Source organism: Staurois parvus, unplaced genomic scaffold (genome assembly GCF_062004578.1).
Source record: "Staurois parvus isolate SC_StPar_1 unplaced genomic scaffold, SC_StPar_1.0 ptg000106l, whole genome shotgun sequence".
NCBI lineage: Eukaryota > Metazoa > Chordata > Amphibia > Anura > Ranidae > Staurois > Staurois parvus.
In genome coordinates, this window is record NW_028317902.1 from 7,814,694 (window position 1) to 7,840,487 (window position 25,794).

Here is a 25,794-nt window from a genome sequence, read left to right on the forward strand (position 1 = left end):
GGAGGTATAGTATTGAATATTTACCAATATGTCTTATAGTGGCCAAATATAGTTGAAATAATTTTTTCCAGTTTCCCCTCATAGAACTTTTTCTCAGATGAACAACCAATGTGCAATGACCTGATTTCCTCTATGACTTGTGTAAAGAAACATTGATGATTCAAGAAGTCAAGCCTTTAGCGTGGAAAAGCCTTGTTATTTAAGGCTCTCTAGGCATTCAGTGGTAATCCAATGAAGGGCTATTTCCCATAAATCAGTAAAGCTGACCCATTCGACTAACCATTCGAGCTCTCGGGCACTGCCCAAGGGCCTGGGGTCAGTAGGGGGCCCCATGAAATGCCCCTGGTACCTTTTATAGGCTTTTTTGGGTGTGCTTTGAGTGTGGGCAGGGAAACAGGGGCCCCATGATCCCCTAATGCCTGGGGGCCCAATGAGTTGTCAGTCCGCCCCTGAGCTGACCATATATGGGGTGATTTTCTTTTCTACAACCACAGGTTGCAGGAAAGGATATCACTCGATTCCCTCATCAACACAGTGTTGATGGGGGAATCCCTCCCGTGGAGCCATAGTGTTCTCCCGGCAGAGATGGGGGGGCAGGGGGAGCAGTATCCACTGGGAAAACACAGTGATTACTGCTAGTGGCTATAATACCACTAGCAATAATCGCATGTAAAATTCAACAGGCTGGTTGTATCCAAGTTACAGAAAAGAAAATTGCTTGATTCCCCTATCAGCACAGTCAGTGTTGTGTATACTCCTCCTCCAGTCACAGGGTAAGGGCTGAAATGTTCCATCATACTCAAAAATATTTAGGCTTCTTTTTTTGCAAAATCTTTGGAATTTGTTTCAGTTATTTCCTCTGTATTATCATAGCAAACATACACCATGTATGCTTATTTTCATGTGATTATTGCTAGCGGCTATTAGCCGCTTGCAGTAATCACTGTGTTGTCCCGGCAGGGACTGCTCCCCCTGCCCCCCCCCCCATCCCCGCTGAAGGCTGGTTGTACCCAAGTTGCAGAAAATAAAATCGATTGATTCCCCCATCAACACTGACTGGGTTGAAGGGAGAATCCCTCCCACAGAGCCATTGTGTTCTCCTGGCGGGGATGGGGGGCAGGAGGAGCAGTCCCCACCGGGAGAACACAGTGATTATTGCTAGCGGCTATAAAGTAATAGCCACTAGCAATAATTGCATTTAAATTACGACATGCTGGTTGTACCAAAGTTGATCAATCAATCAACTTGGGTATATTCAGCCTGCCCATACATTATTATTATTATTATTATACAGTATTTATAAAGCGCCAATAGTTCACTCAGCGCTGTACATTACAATGGGGGACAGAGCATGTGACAGAACAGTAACAATACAATGCAAAACATGGGGGGATCGAGGGCCCTGCTTTTTCGAGCTTACAATCTAGGAGGGAGGGGATGGTGGCACAGGAGGAGAAAGCTGTGGGGGATGGAGTGGTAGGAAGAGTGGAGGTCGTCGGCAAGTTAGCAGGGGGTGGGGTAGGCTTCCCTGAATGGGTGGGTTTTCAGGGTGCGCCTAAAGGAGAGGAAAGTAGGTGATAATCTGATGGGTTGGGGCAGGGAGGTCCAGAGGATGGGTGACACCCTGCAGAAGTCCTGGAGGCGGGCATGGGAGGAGGAGACCAGGGAACTAGAGAGAAGGAGGTCTTGTGAGGAGCGGACTGTGCGTGTTGGGTGGTACTTGGATATTAGGTCGGTGATGTAGTTCAGAGCAGTATGGTGGACGGCTTTGTATGTCAGTGTTAGGATTTTGAATTTGATCCGTTGCGCAATTGGAAGCCAGTGGAGGGATTGGCAGAGGGGGGTGGCGGAAATGGAGAGGTTGGAAATGTGAATGAGTCTGGCAGCCATATTCAGGATCGACTGAAGCGGGGATAGCCAGCGGGAAGGCAGGCCAGTAAGGAGGGAGTTGCAGTAATCGAGTCGTGATATGATGAGGGAGTGGATGAGCTGTTTAGTGGTTTCTGGAGTTAGGAACGTGAGTATTTTGGTAATATTGCGGAAGTGGAGTCTGCATGAGTTTGTTAAAGATTGGACTTGGGGCTGGAAGGATAGGTTGGAGTCCAGAATGACACCAAGTACTCTGGCCTGCGGGGCGGGTTTGATGGTGGCGTCGTTGGACATGATGGAGAAGTCAATGGTTTGAATCAGTCTTTGGCCGGCTTTAGAAACAATTTTTCCTTAAGCATTAAAGCTGTATCATCTATTAGACCCACTTAGAGAGCCAAAAGAAGGGCAACTTGGGTAAACTGTCTATTGCTTCACTAGTGTTATCCGGTTTTATGAACAGCATCTATGGTGTATGTTAACTATGATAATACAGGGGAAATAACTGAAACTAATTCCAAAGATTTTGTAAAAAAAAGAAGCCTAAATATTTTTGAGAGTGATGGAACATTTCAGCCCTTACCCTGTGACAAGTCTGGAGGAGGGGGATACACAATGTGTACAGATTTCATTATTAGAACAGAACAGAGCTAATCTTCTTAAACCCAGCAATAACATGGCTGAAGATAACAGCACCTCTCAGCTGAGCTGTATAACCACACACGTCCCATAACACAAATGACCCTTTACAAATCCTGATCCTGTCCAGCTGTTTAATCAGCAGAAGGACACCAAGTTACACACTGCCTATTTATTCGGATATTGCATCTAAAGGCCACAACACAAATGCTATACTTCTTCTCGGTCTGCTCGCTTTCACATATTGTACATGAAATGTGTTGACATACAAGAATGTTAGAAGAATACATGATGTTCTCAGTCATAAAAGTTATTTAAACAATGCCCATGGAGGAGAAATAGAAGGTATACAGTAGCCTTTTCGTGCATAGGTGCCAGGTAACCTGTATTTGGCAACATAGACCCATTAGACATATGTTTAAAATGTGGGGATTGTGTATTTTGCGGTTATGTTTTTTTTTTTTTAAAAGGCTGACACGTACATATGGACATTGATTAGTACTACTTTTGTTACACACAGTAGATATAATTATCTGTTTTGTTCTTTCTATATAAATGTGGCACAGTACCAGTAAATGTCTTGTGTATGCTGGGTGCAATTCTAAGTATTCTGTAGGTAAGGGTGCTACCTACTAGTCCTTCTCTTTTTCTGTACGTTGGGTGTAACTCAGCGACCCTGATTTCACTAAGTGAATGTGCTGACAATCCCCTTTACAGAGAATACCCAAACGCTTACAAGGAAAATTAATATTGCAAAGTGAATACACTCAATTAATTTAGTAAATCAGGGTCAGTATCAGGAGCGGACTGACAACTCATGGGGCCCCCGGGCAATAGGGGATCATAGGGCCCCTGTGTCCTTGTCCAAACTCAAAAAAGCCTATGAAAAAGGTACCAGGGGCATCTTATGGGGCCCTCTACTGACCCCGGGCCCTCGGGCAGTGCCCGAGTTTCCAAATGGTCAGTCTGCCCCTGGTCAGTATACAGTATGTTATTATTCTGTATGTATGGATGCTGCCCTATAGTATCTTTCTGTATGCTGAGTGTATAGCACTTACCAGTTAAGAAGCTGCAGGAATTTTGGGCCTTCCTAGTGTCACTGTTAGTATACTAACTTACTGCTCCAAAGCACTTACCAGCAAAGACAGAATGAATGACATCCACTCTGTCAGTCTTTGAGTGCAGTTTTTCTAGCTCAAATCCCAAAGGAGAGAGGGATAGGGTTGCAGGATACCCAAACAGTGACCAAACTCAAAGAAAGAACTAGCTGCAGACCCTCTCACAAGCCAGAGATGTGACTTTAAGCTGAAACCTGTAATTATTCAATGTTTTCCTTTAAGCTGAGACCAGCAATGGATGGAGCAGTCTTTTATTCTTGATGGTGCTCTACTTTTACAGCCTCCTTCCATTCTTCTAAGCCCTAGCATAGACCCATTCCCATTCCTTGGCATCTGGCTCTGGAACTGTTCCCTCCCCAGGCAGAAGGTCTGGTATTCTATTGCAGGATCTCCTACACTGGCAAAGCCTGGGAGGCAAAGGCCCTCCTAGAAAGGTTCCCCAAATATTTATGTCCTTCCCCAGTTCACTTCGCTGGCAATGAATCTCCTAGTGATCATGATAATAAATATTCATAATTCATAATGCAACTAATGTGATCCCAGTGGTGACAGAGAAGGGCAGGTGAGGGGTAAACAATGATGCTGTCCAGGCCGCAATGCCCTCCTTATCAACCAAGGACATCATTGGTTGTTAGGATACTGGTGGCTGAAAGGTTATAATGGTGTACAATGAAAACTTGTGGTTTTATGTAATTAAAAGGCAGGCTTGATCCACCCGCTGGCTTGTATAAATTTTAGGGCACTTTTTAGACATTTTACCAAGGCCCCCCTGAAGAAACCTGAAGGCACCTTGGTTAACAAAAAAACAATAACAATCATAGCTCAGACTAGCTACAGCCCACCAAATGTAAACTGTCCATATATGGATCACAATTCAGACAGTTCAGTAGGGAATGGCCAAATTTTGTTCCATGTATGGGCAGGCTCGATTGACTTGTGCACAACCAGCCTGTTGGGTTTTTCCCAGCAGCTCAAAGTTAGTGTATGGTAAGGGATGAGTAAAATCAAGGGACCAGCCCTGCTAAAGAAGAGAATGTGTTCAGCACATACCCCAGCCTTCCTTTACAAACCATACTAAGTGTGAAATTTGGCCACACAAGTGCCTCTACTCTGAATAGTCTTAGGGGCCTTAATCCATTATCTATAGTGTGTTAATATTTTTATTTATGTAATATTTTAGGTTTTATATTGCAGAGGGAGTACTGGTCTCTTCAGGTACCTGAACCCAACAAACAGAAATGGTACGTATCCACTGTCATTTGTCTGTGTCAGTGATTTGTAAAGGTAGGGGAGCATTTTTACCAATATGGCTAGAGATGAGCGAATTATTCAAAAATTCGATTCGGCTGATTCGCCGAATTTGCGGGAGAAATTCGATTCGATGCAAATTTATTCGCTGCGAATTTAACTTATTAAAAGGGTTTCTAGGCTTCAGAGAGCCTTTATATTAGTGCAGAACACTGTACCTTTAATTTAAATGCCCTTGGAGTCTGCTGGGGAAGAGAAATAATACTGTCAGTCAGTATGACATGCAGATGAGTGCCGTCGATCTTAGAATCACCGCACACTTCACTCATTTGGGCAGTCACGGGGCACGACGAAGAAGAAGAAGAAGAAGAACAAGAAGAAGAATGAAAAGAAGAATGAAAAGAAGAAGAAGAAGAATGAAAAGAAGAATGAAAAGAAGAAGAAGAAGAATGAAAAGAAGAAGAAGAATGAAAAGAAGAAGAAGAAGAATGAAAAGAAGAAGAAGAAGAATGAAAAGAAGAATGAAAAGAAGAAGAAGAAGAAGAATGAAAAGAAGAAGAAGAAGAATGAAAAGAAGAATGAGAAGAAGAATGAAAAGAAGAATGAAAAGAAGAATGAGAAGAATGAAAAGAAGAATGAAAAGAAGAAGAAGAAGAATGAAAAGAAGAATGAAAAGAAGAAGAAGAAGAATGAAAAGAAGAAGAAGAAGAATGAAAAGAAGAATGAAAAGAAGAAGAAGAAGAATGAGAAGAAGAATGAGAAGAAGAATGAAAAGAAGAATGAAAAGAAGAATGAAAAGAAGAATGAAAAGAAGAATGAGAAGAATGAAAAGAAGAATGAAAAGAAGAAGAAGAAGAATGAAAAGAAGAATGAAAAGAAGAAAAGAAGAATGAAAAGAAGAAGAAGAAGAATGAAAAGAAGAATGAAAAGAAGAAGAAGAATGAAAAGAAGAAGAAGAAGAATGAAAAGAAGAAGAAGAAGAATGAAAAGAAGAAGAAGAAGAATGAAAAGAAGAAGAAGAAGAAGAATGAAAAGAAGAAGAAGAAGAAGAATGAAAAGAAGAAGAATTCCAGTACAGCAAAAAGTGTCACTGCAGAGAGCTCCGCTATTTCTGACAGTTCTCTGACAGTTATTTCACATTTACAGCGGTTGAAACATTGTATCTATTTGTTTCCGAATAAAAACATCTGTATCCTAAATGGAAACAAATAGATACAATGTTTCAACCGCTGTAAATGTGAAGGAACTGTCAGAGAACTGTCAGAAATAGCGGAGCTCTCTGCAGTGACACTTTTTGCCGGCTGATCGGGGAAAATTCGATTCGTGCATCCGAAGTTTGCTAAAATTCGGATTCGGTGCGAATCAAATTTTTCCTAATATTTGAAACGAATTCCACTTTGCGAAGTTCGATTCGCTCATCTCTAAATATGGCAACCACTAGTCAATAAAATTTTAGTTTACTGTGCTCAAATAAATGAAAGTATATTTTTTTGTGGCTTCTTTGGGTTCCTGCAATTTCTCTAGTGTTCAGCCCTCTGGCCAATTAGACTTAATTTATGTTTTTTTCTAAAACTTAACTTAAACCACAGTGATTTATTAAATAAGCAAATAAAATAGCCTTTGCTTGATTTCAGCTCTGTAAACTATATTATTGTAGTGTATGTCCAGAGGAATGAAGACGTATTCAGCAGAAGTATGCAGCCACGACTATCTTAACAAGCATGTATATACTAATGGTTCCGGTATGAGCTTGATAAAAAGGTACATCCCAGGCCTCCCCACTGACAGAAATAAAACACACTCTGTATATCGAAACTATTCCCAAGGTCAGGAAATACTTTAGTCCTCCTACAACGCTTCACACTATCCTTTCTACAACACATACATACTGTAAATGTTGCCATCTACAGTCAGATGTCTGTATTCACTCTAGAATGCATATATATTAAAACAAATGCAATTTTGTTGTGGAAGTATTGGGAAGCATTTTCTGAGCTTGAATTAGCATTTATTTGACAAACTGAAATTCTGGTTAACTGATAAGATTGTGAAAAAATCAACACCGATGTGCAAAATACAATCAAGTAAACAGACTTACGTTTAATCAGAATAAAACTATTCTTCTTTGAAGAGAAATACTAAATATGTATCTTGTAAGCCATGATTATTTTCTGGACTAGAAGAGCACCCAATTTAACATGTTTTCACAGTCAGTATTTTGTCCATGAATGGGCTTCTCCAGGCCCCCACCGTAAGAAACCTCCGTAGGCAGTCACCATTAATACTGCTGATATTGCTCAGATGTCTGTGACATAATGCCTCACCCTCCAGTCTCAACGTGTAAATTGAACTATTGGAACCACCTGTTAAGAGCCAGAAAACTATCAAGAATGACTGTAAAGGGATGAATGATGTAATGAATAAGTTCCCTAAGTTCATGCATACCCTGCAGCCTAGCCATTTTACCAATAACCAGGTCAGTACAGTTCTGTTCTAGCTAGGATAGGAACAAGGTGCTTTCTGCACAGTTCTGCAGGTTAGTGAAGATTTCATCACTGCACTGGATGGGGTCATCCCTTCTGCCACAGATATTTATCAAAAAGTGACACTCCGGTCTACTTGGTCCTGCAGCAGATGCATGGGATGCTATGGATGTAGTTAAGAACCTAGCAATGTTACACTGAAGAAGTGTCTCCTCTCACACTCAGCTAGCCTTCTTTGGTACGCAAAAATAAGAGAAATTAATCAAGCTTGGGACTTTTAGGTGTGAAAATGGCTCCTTAAAATACCAAAGCTTGTTTAATTTCCTTTGTTTTTGGGCATGATATTGGGAATGTGATGCCATGTGAGGGACTATCAGTCCTATTGTTATATACGGTATATATTCTAGCTTTCTTTGTTGGCTGACACTTTAATTCCACTTATATTTTAAACTACTGATTGATTGATTGATTGATTGATTGATTGATTTGTTATTTATTTACTTGCATAATTTCTTTGTAACAAGGGCTGTGTCTTTTTCTATATGTTTATGTAGTAGCTAGAGTAGAAACACATACTGTATTTTAGTCAAAGGTTGACAGCTCAGAATTATGAGATTCTATTGAACTGTTATCAGATGAAATTCTGTATATTTTTTTGCCTCTGGTAAAAGTTTATTTTTGCTCTGCTTTTTGCACGTTTAGCAAATCAGTCTTAAATCACAAAGAAAATAAACAGGAAAAATTTCTCTAGCTCTAGTTCTTTTATTTAACTGTTATCGGAGATCGGTATATTTTTCCTAACATCAGCCAATTAAACAGTTTACTTTCTTTAGTTATTACTGTATATATCAGCTGATCGGCTAGTCTGGGTCTTTGCTAGGCATGTGTACCTATTATCTGGTCACCAACATAATAATTAACAATCCCTCTCTCGTTACTCTCTATTTTCTAAAGGATAAATGGAACTCCATATTATAATAATATGGCCTTCAGAGAGCCCAGAGTGGCATGTGTTCCCTGATACTGTAAACCATGGATCTTCCTGCAAGGCTAGGCAGTCTGCACCAGTCATGACGCACTATGAATGTTACCCAGCCAAAAATCCAAAGGACACAAATGATTTTCAGCCCTAATATGCCCAGACAAAAAGCCAGGGGTTATCCCTAAAGTACAGTTATAACTATGCAGGCACCATCATTTTTTGCTTGATTTCAGAAATGATCTTTCATACTTTTTTTACAGGGTAAAAATGTTCTGTCACATGACCATGCATTCTTTCTGACAATGGGGGTGGGTTACAGGACACTGTATAGAAGAACAGTGTGCCTGTATTCTATAGCCTATTCAGCTAGAGGCAGGAAGAAGGCTGTGCTTGAGCAAGAGGAAGAATGTGATTGGGAGGAGGTGTGTGCCAGACGCAGGCTCTGATTGGTAGGAGAGAGTGGTGGTTGAGTACACTTTTCAATACAGGCATGCTGTGTGCTTGCACAGTGTCCTGTAACTCTGAATGTCCAGTCAAAGGATGAAAACTAACAACACAAGCAAAGATCAGCTTTTGTGTTTTGTGTGGTCAGTTTGGAACAAGAAAGAAAGGTGACTAGCAGGATCAACCAGGTACTTCAGGTGGAAGAAGTACATGAAAATGATAATGTCCATGCTGTAGACCCCTATTGGCAAACTGCACTAAACAAAGAATAAGTACATCCCACTACAAGTGTTTGGACTAGCTGATAATATTACAGATGCTGTATTAACTTGAAAAGGTGCTTCCTTTTCTGTTTCTTAACAGAAAACCTGAGACAGTTCCCTGACAATATTGTAAATACCAGGTTTATTCTATATAAAGAATGTACATCCTTCTTTTATAAATCAATTAATTAACTAAACCCCACACTGCATCTCATACTTAGGGCAAGGTCATACTACCCTATTTAGAAAGACTTAATGCTGCTGAAAATTAATAACATTTTGTAATAGATTTTCCAGGCCCTTTGTCAATGAATTCTCAGAGCAGTACTTGTGATAAAGGTAGAAAAAGTCACATCAGCATACATTTTTTATTAATAGTACAACCGTTGTTCAGAGATATTTATTTCAGGATCTTCAGCAATAAAAATTCTAAATGAAACAAACAACATGCTACCACATCCAATGCATGGAAAGATGCTTAGAGAGAAAGCATGACATCGCTCTTACTGCTATGAAGACACATAAGAGTTGGATAAACAGTAAGAGCTGAAAAGTTCATTTAATGACTTCAAGCCAGATGGCATCACGTCTTTCCAAACCTTTCTGGAGCTATTTATAGAAAGTGATCTAATTACATGCACAATTCATAGTAATTGTAAGTAATTTAGCAGTGGATGCCACCATGGCTAGACAGCACATTAGGAAAGTAAACCTGTTTGGAAAACATTGCAAAGGGATTTAGGCTCAATAAAGTTACACTGTTTGAAACAACTAAATTTAACACTAATTTGTTACTAAATTTTGCAGCAACAGATTGTCTAATTTCTTCTAATTAGTCATCTCCCTGAGACCTTAAATGGTGTGAGAGTAAAATCTTTGAAGTTATGTTATAAAAAAAACAGAGCAAGCATAAAGCTATTGTCTATGAAAGCCAATCATGTTTCCTGTTTCATTTTCTTTAAAGTTGAAGCAAAAATCAGATTGGTCTGTATAGGAAATAGTGCCACTTTTTATATGGTCTAAATCACCCACAAATATCCAAAGTTACAGCCAAATAAAAAACTAGTAGTACTTAATTCAGACATTTAATCAATTGTTTTTCCTATATGTTAAAAAATATGTGTGCCTTTGTGACAATTTAAAGAAAAAAGTATACAATCCACACTGGCTGTTTGCATGTATTACTTGCAAAAGTTTCAAATCTCTAACGAAACTTAAAGGATATGTTCACCTTTTAACAAAAAATAATATATGCACATTTTTTTGCAGGTAAAAAAATTAGCATTTATTATTTTTTGTTTATGGAGTCTCTAAAGCGCCATATAGGTAAAGTTGATCCAGGGAATATCCGATTGCCTCTCTGGGGATCAGGAAGGAATTGTTTTCACTGCAGGAGCAAATTGGATCATGCTTTGCTGGGTTGTTTTTTTTGCCTTCATCTGGATCAACTGTGGGTATAGGATTATAACTTTTTTTTTTTAATGGTTGAATTGGATGGATTTTTGTCTTTTTTCAGCCAGACTAACTATGTAACTATGTAAAGCATTTCACCAGCGATCAGCAGATCACTGAAGCCATGCAGGTCTCCCCCTGACCTGTCAGTATATCTGCTTGCTCTTACAGCCTGTACTAGCAAGCAGATACTACTGACAGGAAGGCTGCCAGGACTTGTAGTTTTCCCATTCACAGAATGCTGTGAATGAATGACGCAGTCAGGTGGGCGGAGCCCCGAAGAACCACTTTTTTTTAAATTGTGACAGCTAGCAACAGGGGAAGAAGATCCCCCTCCAGCTGTCACAGCAGGCATCAGGGGGGTGCTGGGGCCAGTCAGATCATAACATGTTATAACCTGAATATGGGTGTAAAATGTAACATGTTAGGAAAGGTGAACTTATCCCTTAATTTACTGAAGAAGTAATATTTACTGTTTTTAGTCTATGCCTGTAAAACGTCTAATACACAATCACATGCTGGGGAATTAAAAAAAGAAAAAGAAAGAAGGGACTTTATCTACATACGTGGCATGAGCACAGGTTAACTTTAATAGGAATTAAAATTACTTTTGGCACTGGAACACATATCTGTGTCATCTTTTAGACAGCCAGTCAGGATCCAGAAATACACGGTATTCCATTTTACACGGATACAATAGTATTGTTGCCTACTGTGTATATTTGTTAATCTTCATCTGTTGTTATTTTTGTATATTTATGCTGTGGTTTAGGAAAAGATAGTAGAGTCATTTTGTAGACAAAATAAACAGTATATACTTTTGTGCCAAAAACTGACTTTAACGATAATTTGGGCTCCGGACAAAAAAGTGTCTGGTAGATCACTTTGGAATGTATTAGAAGGGCATTTCACTAAGTAGTGTACCAAGTATTCTTAGCTAATAAATTGGTTTTGACAGTTCAGGAAATACAACATTTTTGATGCGCTATGCCAGGGGTGAAAGCCAAGAGTAAATGCAACTAGACTGAAAAGCCATCCCATGAAAAAGATGTGCAAAACAGGATCAATAAAGACACCTGACGCAATTCTTAAAGCATTCGAATTTTAAAGCATTTCTTATAAAAAGTTTATGTTTGCCTATACTACTTGGAGGATATATTCACAAAAGTGTAATTATGTAATTTTTTTGGCCTACTGCCCAAGCACAAACACTTAAAGTGGAAGCAAACCGACTTTTGTATCTTTTACCTACAGGTAAGCATATAATAAAGCTTACCTGTAGGTAAACGGAATGTCTCCTAAAGTTGCACCGTTTAGGAGATATTCTCACTTTTTGACAGCCTTGCACTCTGAAGGAACAGCATACTGTTCCATCAGGGCACTGTGCTGTGGCCCAAGACTCGGGAGTGACGCAGGAGTGACATGGGAGTGACGTCATCGCATCTCGGGCAGTCAGATGGCTGGAGCTTGCAAACCCTAAAAGACCGGGTGAAGATGGAAACCTCTGGAGGGCTTCATTTTAAGGTAATTCCTTCATAATGTGCTAGTATGCCATGCACATTGTCTTGAAGGGAATTTTTACCATTTTTCTTTCAAGCTGCAGTTTACTACCGCTTTAAGCCAGGTACACACGTAACGAAATTCAACCAGTTCGGCAGGAACTGGCCGACATTGGGTATGTGTGTACTCTTCTCTGTTCAACAGAAGCAGATCTAACTGTTGGCATCTGTCGAATTGTCATGCTGGAAAACTAGCATTACCAGCATCAGTGCTCACAGTCAACCACTGCAAGCGCTGCTCAGTGTATTCTGGGGGGGAGAATCCCTTGCTCATTGGAGGGGGGAGTCCCATCAATTGTGCTGATGCTGGGATCTCTCAGGTGTTTTTCATTCAGCCTGCTGGTTGAAAAAAAAAACTATGTGTGTATACCCAACTTTATTCACTGTTGATAGATAGATAGATAGATAGATAGATAGATAGATAGATAGATAGATCAGATGAAGAGTAGGCTTTTTGATACCCTGAATACTCCTGTCCCATACAAATGATGACAAGGGAAAATGGGACAAACATTCTGTGTGTCTCTACCAGTCAGACAGGGAATCCAATTAAATACTGCAAACCAGGAGTGTATAGTTTGTGCATTAATTAGAATGTTTGCCCCTTCTTACGTTCCCTAGAAGTGAGCAGTGTGTGTGACAGCAGGGGGGTCCCCAGCACCGGCTCAATCCGCATAAAGCATTATTGCCCCCCCCCCTCCCCAAAGCCCTTGTACAGCTGCAAAGTCTGCGATTATGGTAGGTCAGTCCCTGCATAATATTCCATTACATTTTTTTTAAGTGTATGTATACCCTAAACCTTTTTGTTCTTTTTAGAAGGGGGAAAGATTAGAACCCCTGTCAGGTTTTCCTGCTATTCAGAGATGACTTTGACGCAGTTGGCCAGCTTAAATATATATTGCAATATATGTGAACTAAAAATCCCTTTTTTTTTTTTGCAACGTTTGCTGGAAAAGGTAATTAGCAGTGTGCAGAGGGTTCCCCTGAGATTTCTACTGTTAAAGAGATGTCCCCTGTGAGGATAACATTTTATCAGACAGGAAAAGTGTGAAACTTTCACAACAGGGAAATCACAGTCAAGGTTGAATTAGTATTTCCCAAATGGCAACAAGGTGTTTGTTGAGCATTTATTCAACATTCAATGTTGCCGATACTCTTGTGTTTGTATTTTATGTACATTGACACTTACTGTATATTATATAGATTGGCATATGTCATTATTTTTATGATATGAAATGATGGCCATATGTATGAGCCCTCAGGGTATGTAAAATGCCACCCGAACTGCTAATGTTACCCCCAGAGGTGAAGGCCCATTATAAGTGTGCCACAAAAGACAAGTGTTGATCTCCTTCAACAACTCCCCCCACACTCTCCTTTCCTTTACCTCCTCGCTGAGTGTGTAATAGAGGTGTGCTGGCCAGTGTCATTGTGTCATTCTCTTCATCTCCTCTCTTCCATCGCTGTGTGGTGAGCTGCTGCAGCTGTGGGGTTTTCTCCTCTCCAGTGCAACTGCACTCTGTTAGAGCAGGCTGTGTAATTCCCATACTCACTCGTGGCAAGCAACACAGGGGCCAATCAGAAAGGCTGGATGAGGATCATGGGACATGTAGTCCCCTTAGGAGTGCTGCCAATAGAAATTATTAGAACTGCAGCCCCCACCAAGGCCTACAGAAGAAGAAGGAAAACTGAGGCAGTTCACCAGAGGTCTGCATAGAGAGAGCATGAGGACCTCTACAGCTACACCTGGGGACTACCACGCATGACCTATGGGCTAAGGGACTATGCCACTACCAGCATACAATCAATCATTTGCTAAGGACTACAGTTGCCCAGGCAACCCAAAACTGATCAGACATCTGCCAGAAGGATCACTGCCATTGTGTCGTTTGGTAGGGTGAGAGGGCCTTGTGGCCATAATCTTTCACTATTAGAGAGTCTTTTAGGAACTGACCACACAGTCAACAAGTTGCTTTGTTCCTGATTGCAGGTTTGACTGGGACTGAGGTACCTCTCAGGGGACATTGCACCACATCTTAGGCATTCTCCTACAGTGCACTCTAGACTAGTTAAAATAATTACAAAAACAAACAAAACTACCTGTGCCACTGATATTTTCTTTGTTTTTCTTTGTTCAATGTATAAGGAATAAATATATGTTTGTTATAAGAGTATTACAAACAAAATAACGCACAACACACAGTGGTATAGCATTATTTGTATGTTTGTAGCACATCCACAACACTTTGAATACAATCAAATAGTTATATTATGATTCAAATGCAGTTAATGCTTATATGCACTCTTTATTGCTGACTTTGCTGATTCATGAGATAATTCCAGTCTAGTGGTACAGAGCTCTATCGTAACTAACCTTGGCATAGTGAATATACTGTCTAGCAAACTGTGTGTTCATTTATGCTCAAACCACCAACCCTAACCAGGGGCGGACTGACAACTCATGGGGCCCCCGGCCAATAGGGGATCAGGGGCCCCTGTGTCCTTGCCCACACTCAACAAAGCCTATAAAAAAGGTACCAGGGGCATTTCATGGGGCCCCCTACTGACCCAGGGCCCTATGACCATAACCAGTACCAATACATTGAGTTAATTTGCCACTAAACGGTCTTGTGTCTATTTCCTGATACTAACTCACAGTCAAGTTAAAGGTATTCACACTTGTCTTACTATAACTTCCTGCAGTAACTTTCACTCAATCAGGTGTGTCAAAGGGCATGAGGTTGTTCACAGAGTCAAGACGCAGAACAGAAAACCCAAATTACCAAGCTGTTCCTTTGGTGGTAGTGCTACAGTAAGAGCAACCCAGCTTTTAAAGTTTGTGATACTCCATAGGCATCCCAATTTTTTCATATCTGACAATAATTATCTATGTGCACTTTTACATTGTTGCTGCTCTCTCCCTTTTCTCTCTGCTCCTCCCCGGTTCTTATCTGTTTCCACAGCCAAGTCAAATTCCTCAGCTAATACACTAACCCTTTTCTAAAAGACTGTGCTTTAGGCAGTTTACAGCACGCTCATGGCCCCCTATACCCAGCAGGACAGTGGCAAAGTGAGGAAGGAGGTAGGATTGGTATAAGAGGATTTAACACATGGATCTAACTGATTCCTCTATGCTTTTATCCCCCCCTATTGTGAAGTTACCGGTTGACATTCTGTTCTAGTAGACCAACAATAGCATTACTCACATATTCATTTTTTTTATTTTTCTTTAATTAAAATAAAGGATTAGCTATATTATAAAACAACCACAAGAGATGGAGAACAAATGTGTCTGTTTTCAAGACCTTTACACAGAGGGAAGAGCAGCTGCAAGATGGTAAGGCATGGTATAGACTTTACCAGTCTGCATGGTAGTGAGCCAAGAGTCTCAGCTGCTTCTTTGCTTTGCAGACACATAAAGATGTTCTCCCCAAACGGGCAAATTTTTATCTACTTTTTGGAAAAGCCATAACATCTATATAATCTAAAATTAATTTCTAAACCTACCCCAAGAAAATTATAATTGAAATCAGTTGTATGGGAAATGTCTTCACATTCTTTTCCCTAGTTCTTATACTTTAGGCCCTGAAACATTTTAACACTGCACCTTTACTGCCTCCTACAAGTCTTTCTTTGCCATGTTAATTGATAATAATAATGTGTAATTACCTAAAATATTCATAGGTCACTAACAATTTTGCAGTTCATACCAACATCACTCATAAATGTCTTCTAAATAGTGCACTGAAATTATCCAACAGCCTCAAAGACTAAATGCACATTATACCATGCATTGTGGTGGTAAAGTAGAGTATACTGCATACAATAATTATTAAATGAATGCTGATGGCTGGGTCACAGGAAGAATAGTAGTGATGATGACATGGAGGATAAATATTAAAGGTTTCATTTTATTTCACACCTTTCTTTCAAAAAATTGTCATTGTCTGTCATGAATGTTATCAAAGTTACATATTGGAAGCCATAGGCATAAGAGATTTAAATATCCAACATCATCTTTTATCAAATAAGAAGTTGCTTACCCAGATTTCACCATGAGCCGGACACTTTTTTATTCAAACACTTTCCATTCACGTTGTGACCTTGCACACTTAACCTCTTGCGCATAGCTTCTTAAGTGGTCTTACCTACAGATACGCTACTTCTTAAATCACTCCAGAGTTAGAGAGGCATACAGCAACCATGTTCTCCCTTTCAGAAACTCTGCATGTCAACGACTTCGCATAAACATCTGACCTCAACTATTTATACTATCTTTTTATTGACCATACACACAGACCTGAGAATGGATACAGACAAATGGGCAGCAGAATTAGGTGTTTCCTAGACTGACCAAGACTGAGAAGGAATTTGCACCACTATACATAAGGGCTCCCTGAATGTCACAATGCAAGAACATAATTACAAATTGTATCTTCAAAGGTATAGAGACCCCGCTTTCCTTCACAAACTCTTCTTGCAAGTATATATTGCAACACTGTTGGAGATGTAATCCTAGAGCAGGGTTCAATGTGGTGGGAGTGTCCTGCTCCCCACTGCAATACCTACTTCATTATTCCAAAGTCATGAAGTGTTCTTACCATAAATTGTTGGCTATGCAGCACATGTGCACACCAGTGTTCTGGGAAAAAAGAAACACGCTCCAACGCTAAAAGATTGTTTTGTACGCTTAAACAGGATTGAGGATATGTAGGAAATTATTCACGTTTCACAGGACCAGCTGACAGCATTCAATAAAACATGGACACGTTGGCTTTATTATAAGACTATGGTGGAGTATAGGGCTGGTACTTTCAATGCCCTTCGCCCACCTTCTCAACACACATAGGTAAAAAAACTTGATTGCCTATCTGATTATACTCTGAGTCTTGCCACTATTGCCTCAACCGTGTGTACGGTGCAAAGTGAACTGTCTTGAACAAATTTTGCAAGGTTCCCCCCCTGTTTCTAGCACATTCATTTTTTCTTCTTGAGCACCAAACATCCCACCTTTTTTTCTCTCTTTCCTATTCTTCTCTTCTTACTCCCTCTTTTTCTTTACTCAGATTGCTATTGGTGACAGAACCCATATTACATGACTTAGATCCCCCCTCCAGTTTCACTATTGGACCTAAAGGAAGGTAGTCGAAAAGTCTCCTCCTATTATCAGATGTATATACATGCAATCTCTTTTGAGGTACAATGGCTGGTTAGATGGCACCAATTGCTTGAAATCCATAATCCATATTTCTCAGGCTTATATTTTTGTGTTAGTTATGCTTCATACTCTTGCCATCCTGTATAGCTGCAAATTCACATTTTTTTTGTTCCACTCAGATGATTGTTCATTGTTATTCTATTGTTCTTATAATCTCAATTTATGCCTCTTTAACAATTTATGTTATTCTCATACCAGAATTATCTTCTATTGCCATGGCTTTGTTTCTTTTGAGGTACAATGGCTGGTAGGATGGCACCAATTGCTTGAAATCCTTATTTCTCACCTCTACTTGGAAATACTTGTGGAAATATTTCTTAGGTTTATATTTTCATGTTAGTTATGCTTCATACTCTTGCTATCTTATATAGCTGCAAATTAAACATGTTTTGTTCATTGTTATTCTATTGTTCTTATATTCTCAATTTATGCCTCTTTAACAACTTATGTTATTCTCTTGTACCATAATTATCTTCTATTACCATGGCTTTGTTTCTTTTGAGCTACAATGGCTGGTAGGATGGCACCAATTGCTTGAAATCCTTATTTCTCACCTCTACTTGGAACTACTTTGTGAAAATATTTCTTAGGTTTATATTTTCATGTTAGTTATGCTTCATACTCTTGCCATCCTATATAGCTGCAAATTAAACATTTTTTGTTCATTGTTATTCTATTGTTCTTATATTCTCAATGTATGCCTCTTTATCAACTTATGTTATTCTCTTGTACCAGAATTATCTTCTATTACCATGGCTTTGTTTGCAATGCTATAAAACCAAATAAAATTGAAAGAAACTAAGAATTAGGACTCATGCACACATGACATTTTAAAAACACTCCTCCTCTTGGCAGCAGCGTTTTGGCAGAAAAAATGTTCAACGCTTGTAAAAGTGTCTAATGCTTTTACAAGCATCTAGGTGAGTTTACAGGTGTCAAGTGCTTAGGCGTTGATTCATTTCATTAGCCAGAATAGTAATTTATTCTGGCCATTGAAATTAATTAACACTTAAGCGCTAAATGCATCTAGCGTTAACATACGTTTAAGTGCGTTTAGATTCATTTTTCTGCCAAAACACTGAAGCTCCTGGATGCACTGGACCTGGAATTTTTTTTTCCTGCTGGTAAACTCCCCTGCCACTAAAAGCTGCTAAGTGTTCATGGACACATAGGATAACATGGAAAGGCTTTTGGAAGCAGTAAAAAAAAATGCCTCGCACCCATGAAAGTGGAGGCAAACATACTCTGGATGCATGAGGCCGCAGGCTTACATATGACTGATATATAAATGTTTTTTTAAACTGTATTTTCCCTGGTTTTCCATGGTGTGAACAGTAATTTAGTTTGGTCAAATCTACAGTATACTGTATGTAATTTTATTTCTTGAAAAATGCATGGTATGATTATAAAACATATTGCCTCACACACAATAAATGTTGGTAGGCTTATTAAATGAAATGATGCAGCTGGCATTGCTGACCTCCTTCAAAAAATATTAGTTGCTTGGCTGTCATGCTAATACTATTGCTTGAAAGTCACCCTCCCAGAACAAGAAGGCAGAACTGGAGGTTTAAATTCACTCTAACACTGGCTCTCAACTCACTCCAAGTTAGTGATACAGAAAGCATTGAAGGCACATGACCATCCTGGTAACCAGGCAGCAATCATTTTTATGATGAAATTGGAAATGGCCTATGTAATTCTTCTAAAACAGTTTCAAAGCAATTATTTTGTATTCCGCAAAATGTTCACATCTCCCAAAATTGTAAGGCAAAAACCGCACCCACTCAGTCATAACTCATAAGTCGGGGTTGTGCTTCCATAAAGCAAGGAAAGCACTTGCCAGCACGTACCAGTCTGCCAGCAAAAAATAAATAAATAATATAATTTATATACATATACACACACACTCACTGGCCACTTTATTTGGTACACCTGTTCCATTGCTTGGTAACACAAACTGCTAATCAGCCAATCACATGGCAGAAAATCAATGCATTTAGGCATCTAGACGTGGTGAAGACGACTTGCTGAAGTTCAAACTGAGCATCAGAATGGGGAAGTAACTTTGAATGTGGCATTGTTGTTGGTACCAGATGGGCTGGTCTGAGTATTTCAAAAACTGCTGATCTACTGGGATTTTCATGCACAACCATCTCTAGGGTTTACAGAGAATGGTCTGAAAAAGAGAAAATATCCAGTGAGTGGCAGTTGTGTAGATGAAAATGCCTTGTTGATGTCAGAGGTCAGAAGAGCATGGGCACACTGGTTTGAGATTATTACTGGTCCAAACAAGCTTCTTCACTAACACCTGCAGCAGCTTTCAGCACTGTATTAACTGTATCCTCAGCTATATACAGTATATAGCATCGTGTTCCTGCAGCGGGACAGGGAATTCCTGATAACATCACAATCTCTGACTCCACCAATTAGAGGAAGCTGTGTATTTATATCACAAAATACAAAGCCATCTGAGAATGGCTGGGCAGCACTCAGCCCGACTTGATTTTGCTCTGGGGGGGGAGGGTGAGGAGGTCCCTGTCCTGCTACTGGAACACAGCACTGTATAATGTATGTAGGTGAGGCTACATACAGTTTATACAGCGTTGACAGCCACTGCAGGTGTTAGTAAAGTAAGTAGTTCAAGCTGGTCCAAACAAAGAATTTAAACTTCACTAAAACCTGGGGATCAGCTACTGTATAAACTGGCTGTACACTGTTCGATTTTTTTTTTTTGTTCAGCCAGCAGGCAACAGATTTACCTTGTATACAAGGGAGAGGTGCAGCGCTATCTATATGAATATACTTATATACTTAAATATAAATAAAAGTCAATAAAGGTGCTATTATAGTGCAAATGGTGACTAAATGATAAATTCAGTCCATAACGTGCTCAGAATCCAAAAGAGTCCTTTAAGAGCTCCAGTCCCTGGATTCGTGGATAAGGTGATAAAAGTAAGAATTGCGCACTCACCAAATGTGCAATTCAAATGCGCATTAACAGCTGATATTCCAGGGTCCTCATATGGATCTGGTCAGGTCTGGTCATAGAAAGCCCTCCGCCACCTGGTAGTGTACTCCACACTTAGAGGAAAAAGCCGTTCTGCAGATGTAAAGGACTCTCACTGATAGGCATTGCAGATCCTGCAGGCAGTGCTGTCCTCATCTGATCAGGGTTTCTGATTTACAGATTTACCTTGTTTGTGTGGATGGAGGAATCACTCTATTGGGACATTGTAATTCCCCAATTGCAACCACTGCTGTCAGAATACACTGATCAGCAACTATAGCAGATTGGCTGCAGCCGATGATCGAATAAAGTTTTGCTTCTACAGCTCCCTACACACTGAAAGCCACCAGTATAACACTTAACCTTCAATAGAAATTTTTAATAAAATGTATATTGATAACTGTGTGTTGGGCAGCACAATGGCTAAATGGTTAGCACTTCCACCTGGCAGTACTAGGGCCGTTGGTTCAAATCCCAGCCATGGCACCACCTGCATGGACTTTGCATGCTCTCCCTGTGCCTGCATGGGTTTCCTCTGGGTACTTTGGTTTCCTCCCACACTTCAAAGACATGCTGGTAGGTTAATTGGCTCCTGTCTAAATTGTCCCTAGTATATGTATGAATGTGACTTAGGGACCTTAGATTGTACACCCCTTGAGGGTTAGCGACTGATGTGAATGTTCAATATATATGTAAAGTGCTGCATAAATTGATGGCGCTATATAAGTACCTGTAATAAATAAACTGTGTGTGTTTTTTCACTTTAAGGGAGGCGTTATCCCAGACTCCAAACCAAATTACAAGTTAGGCTCCATGTACACTGTAGCTGCTAAATGGACATTTAGGAGCTTTTCTGCAGTTTTTTCAGCAGCCCCTGAACTCTCCCAAATGTTTTCCTATGTGTCCATTTACACTATGTCATTTACAGTCGTTTACAGGCAGTTGAGTATACAGTCGTTTTTTTGAATGCACCAAACTTGCGTTCAGGAGTAGATTTTATCAGCATTTCAAAGCCAAACGCTTGGAAATGCGTGTAAACACGGCTAAACAAGGCTAACCGTGTTTATAAGCATTTGCATTTGGAATTTTTTTTAACTCTTCCATTTCCAGATGCTGTCCAAAGCCTTTTTTCATCATGTAAAGTGTTTTCCCGGTACTCAAATGGACCTGGTACACCATACTTTGAGGTTTCGCATGAAAGAAAATATGTTAGACACTGCTGCAATAATTTCTGCACAGAAATGAGCTGGAACACATCCAAACACCACAAAAAAAAAAAAGATAGCTAATCTCAACAAATACTGCTCTCTCTGCTTCTGCTCTCTCTCTCTCAAAATGTTTGAAATAGTTACTTTTTTACTGTTTTTAGTGCATTCTGGGCATTTTGGAAGGTCTCCTGAGGTTATCTTTAAAAAATGCTTCTAAATGCAAACGCTCATAAAAGCTCATAAACACGGTATGCAAATGTGGCTAAACAGACATTTTTTAACCTACGTTTTCCAGCAGTCAGTTTCCATCGTTCAGAAGTAACCCAAGTACATGGAGCCTTACTGTATAATGATATCGGTGGTCAATAGTTGTCCAAGAAAAAAACTCCCCACTGCAGTACTACAAAATCACTTTGTGCAGGTCCAGGGAATTTTTTAGGCAGCCTCACACCCAAATGGAGGTCCCTGTATTTAAAAATCATGAGCTAGAGCAGTGTTTCTCAACTCCAGTCCTCATGGACCCCCAACAGGTCATGTTTTCAGGATTTCCCTCAGATGAAACAGCTGTGGTAATTACTAAGGCAGTGAAACTGATCAAATCACCTGTGCAAAATAATGGAAATCCTGAAAACATGACCTGTTGGGGGTCCATGAGGACTGGAGTTGAGAAACACTGAGCTAGAGGTACATTCATGCCCAATTAGATCAGACGGTAAAAAAAAATCTTCATTTACATTAGTAGATATATGGCACAAGGAAACACATCACTTAGAAAAATCACTTAGAAATGGAAAATGGAGGTATCTGGCATAGATTCAGACAGCTCAGTAATTAGAGGTCCACAGCATCACTGTGCATAACACTTGGAATGACTTCAAAAGACCACCAGATATCAAGAAGTCATCAAAACCCCATCCCCACTATACCATGTGAAGCCCCAAAGTAATGTTTCCAAAAAAAGTGCTCCCATAAAGATCCTACATTTTTCTCAAAAAGAGATTTATCAGGGGTGCAAATAAATAAATATAAAGGTACCACCAACATAAATAAAGAAAACAAGACGACAAATAAAGGGGTGCAAATAATCCCACATGGCAATTGTTCCCACATAGTCACTTTTGACAGACGTTGTTCAATTAATCACCTTATGTTGAGCAGGGTGGTCAACACACTGATTGGAATTCATCTTGTCCCAGCTGAAATCGCTGAATTTCGATCAGTGTATGGCCAGCTTTTCCAGCCAACCAACAAGAGCAAACAAAATAAACAACAGAAACAACAAATGCGCCTTCATAAGTAATTACAATAGAGGTATAACTGTCAACAAGTACATGTCAAGCTCTTCAAGAAATAATTTCAAATTTGAAATGCATGCTGGGGGTATGTTTTCTAATATCCCATGCTAAAATATTCTATCTAGGTAGCTTTCATTATTATTTAAGATATTTAAAGTTCTACAGTGTTTAAAAGGGGAGGAAATAATCAAACATATCTCATATAACAAGTCTGCATTGCTATATTCCTCAGGGAAAGAAAAGGGAACTGTTGAAACTTTACACATACCTCCTGGGGCACACTACTGTATGGGTCTCTACCTTGGCCAAAGAGCTGTCTCCATAGCTAAAAGCTGCTTCACGTGACTGTTTGGCCTTCAGTTTGTTTTTCACCTTAGTAGTTAACATGACCCTTTATTCTCTCTCCCTGACCCTCTCCTCCTGTGACAGACAAGTTTTCGTTTAATACCTGGCAACCAAGGGAGAGTTAAGCTTCCTCAAATATGAGCGTTTTTTTGGCTGGAATGGCACAGGGCCGCAGCCCAGCCGAGAGAGAAAAATTAAACACCACAGGCCGTGGCTCCAGTGAAGAGGAGATAAAGTGTTCCCATGGAGTAGGCCGGGCACAGCTTTTCTCTAGTTAATACTTAACAAGGCCCCTCAACAAAGACAGCCAATGTAGCTTGCACTCAGCAAGCTGATTCCCAGCATTTTGCTGTGTAATGGAGAATTCCTTCCCCAGTAACCCCTTCACTCCCACAAATCTGTCAAGTCTCACTTCACTTAACAGTTAATCAACTGACCCAAGTCTTGTCCAGCCTTTGGTTTCATACTGTGAGCTGTCAAAGGCAGTATAAGTGATATTTTTCTCTATTTAATGGAGAGTGCTGTTGTTATTAATTAAATTCCATTAATGCCTCTACACGACAAAATATCTCTGCCTCTTGCCTTAAGCCTGAGATGACCTGATGTACCAATGAATAAAGACGTTCAGATTCTGGACAATCCTGGTGGTAAATCAGCCTTTGTTGTCAGACAGGTCTTTGTACAACATTCTAAACAAGCCAGCATATCAATGAATGAGACCTCTGAGATTTGTCACTAAAGACCCTCCTGAAATGAACACCCGTTATATTGTAACAAGCTGCCTGCAGAAACTAAAAGAATAAGAGCATCCAAACACTGAATTTGTGTGTATGTGTCAGATGATCCATGCCAACAAAGTCTGCTGCTTGGAATACATATAATTAATGACATTTTACCAGGCTGGGTGGCATATGTTTGTGCAGGGCAGCAGCTGTAGGGCGAATTTTATAGACGTCTTCTGTCTTTATTTCCTCATTTTTTTTGTCGTCAACCTGTTTGTACTAATTACTGCCTATGTGGCTCACAGATATGTGAGTGATAGACACATTGCATTTCCCATAGTAAGTTTAACATGCATTGCAAAACAAGCCTAAAGGCATTCTTTTTTTGTGGACCTACAATACGCAGGGGGATATTTATTATTAGCAGGTGAGTTTAGGCACATTTGTAAGGTCTAGATGTCACTGTTTTGATCAGCGATCACCAGCCAATTGTATCACACATTTAGGGAAATTAAGTAAACCAGGAGCAGGCTGGGAATGCACATAAATGTAATTGAGGAATTTAAAATTAAAATCCTCACTTACACTACAGCATGGCTCTGTAAAAGTTAAAGTATGTAGTCACCGAATGTGCATGAGCTAGCAGGTAGATCCTCCATAGGGATCAAAGCTCAAATCACTCGCCATAAATTTGTGACTCTAGCATTTGCTTATGTTTTGATAACAAGTGCAATGTATTTTAATAAATATTATATATAATTTTCAAAATTTGCTTTTGTGTTTAAGCCTTAAACATTTAAAGTAGATCCAAAACCCAACTGAGTAACATTTAGTTCTCTAAATCAAACTTTTTACTGTTTTTGCTTTTTTCACCTTTTTTTTGCTGATCTCCTCCAGTCTCTTTATATCCACTTACTGTCTACAAGCACTAGCTACAGCAGTAGCTACACGTCACTGCTCAGAGTGTACTTCTGATCTTTACAATGGCAGAGTTTACAATTTTAACATATCAACATTTTAAATGTAATTAGGAATTAATTATTTTAATGGCGGAACTTGCCTACATAATTTGTGTCAGTGTGGACGGTTTTAGTCTTCACCAGAGGTGCATGTGTCAGGATGACAATACAGGAGAGCAATTGGGAAACAGGGACAGAATGTAGTTGTCCTGCCCAACAGGAAGTGACTGTACAAGGACCATTCTCAGAAGATTTCCAGATAATATTTTATTCAAAGTTTTAGATTTTAAAAAATGGCATTTGGGTTTATTTTAAATATTTAATGATGAACGTCTGTCCCATTTTTTAAAAAAAATTAACAAATGCTGTAACTGTTGACTTTTGGAAAACAGACACTTACCAGCCCAGGAGTCCACTGGAGCTAATCCTATGCTGGGCTTTGGATCCTTGGTGCCACCATATTGGATGAAGGAGCCACCTGTGACTTCCTGAAGCCTCACATTCACCTCCCCACTGCACAGGTGTGAGATGCTGCAGCTTCTTGGGATGTGTGACTTGTCCCAGGAGGTTGCCGGCCAAGTTGTTGTCATTCTTGCTAAGGTAAGAATTAAGTAAGTGGGAGTGGGGACCTGTCAGAAAGAGGTACCTACTCCCAGAAAAAAGAAGGAGGGACATGAGCAGAACTTTCACTTTTAAGCGAAAGTCTGTTTAAAGTAGATGCATAATTTGTGCCACTGCTATTTTCACATATTGTAAACTGCCTTCATCTAGCTCATCAGTAACAATGTTAAAGCAAATAATTTAACAAACATTTGAATCCTAATATGCTTTGTCATTATATAACATTTTTTAACCCCTGATCCAATCAACCACCAATCAATCCATACTTGGGTAATTCGAACATTCTGCAATACGATTTTACCTACGGTATGTCATCCTGTTATATGCCTGCCATTAAATGATGCAGACACACATACAGTGAA

At 39.7% G+C, this 25,794-nt stretch overlaps 1 protein-coding gene across 1 annotated transcript in view; it reads right to left on the bottom strand.

Annotated features, from left to right (window-relative positions):
* LMX1A (LIM homeobox transcription factor 1 alpha) overlaps nucleotides 1–25,794 on the bottom strand; it is a 147,045-nt gene that overhangs the window by 26,152 nt on the left and 95,099 nt on the right. The gene's annotated exons all lie outside the window — the stretch shown is intronic.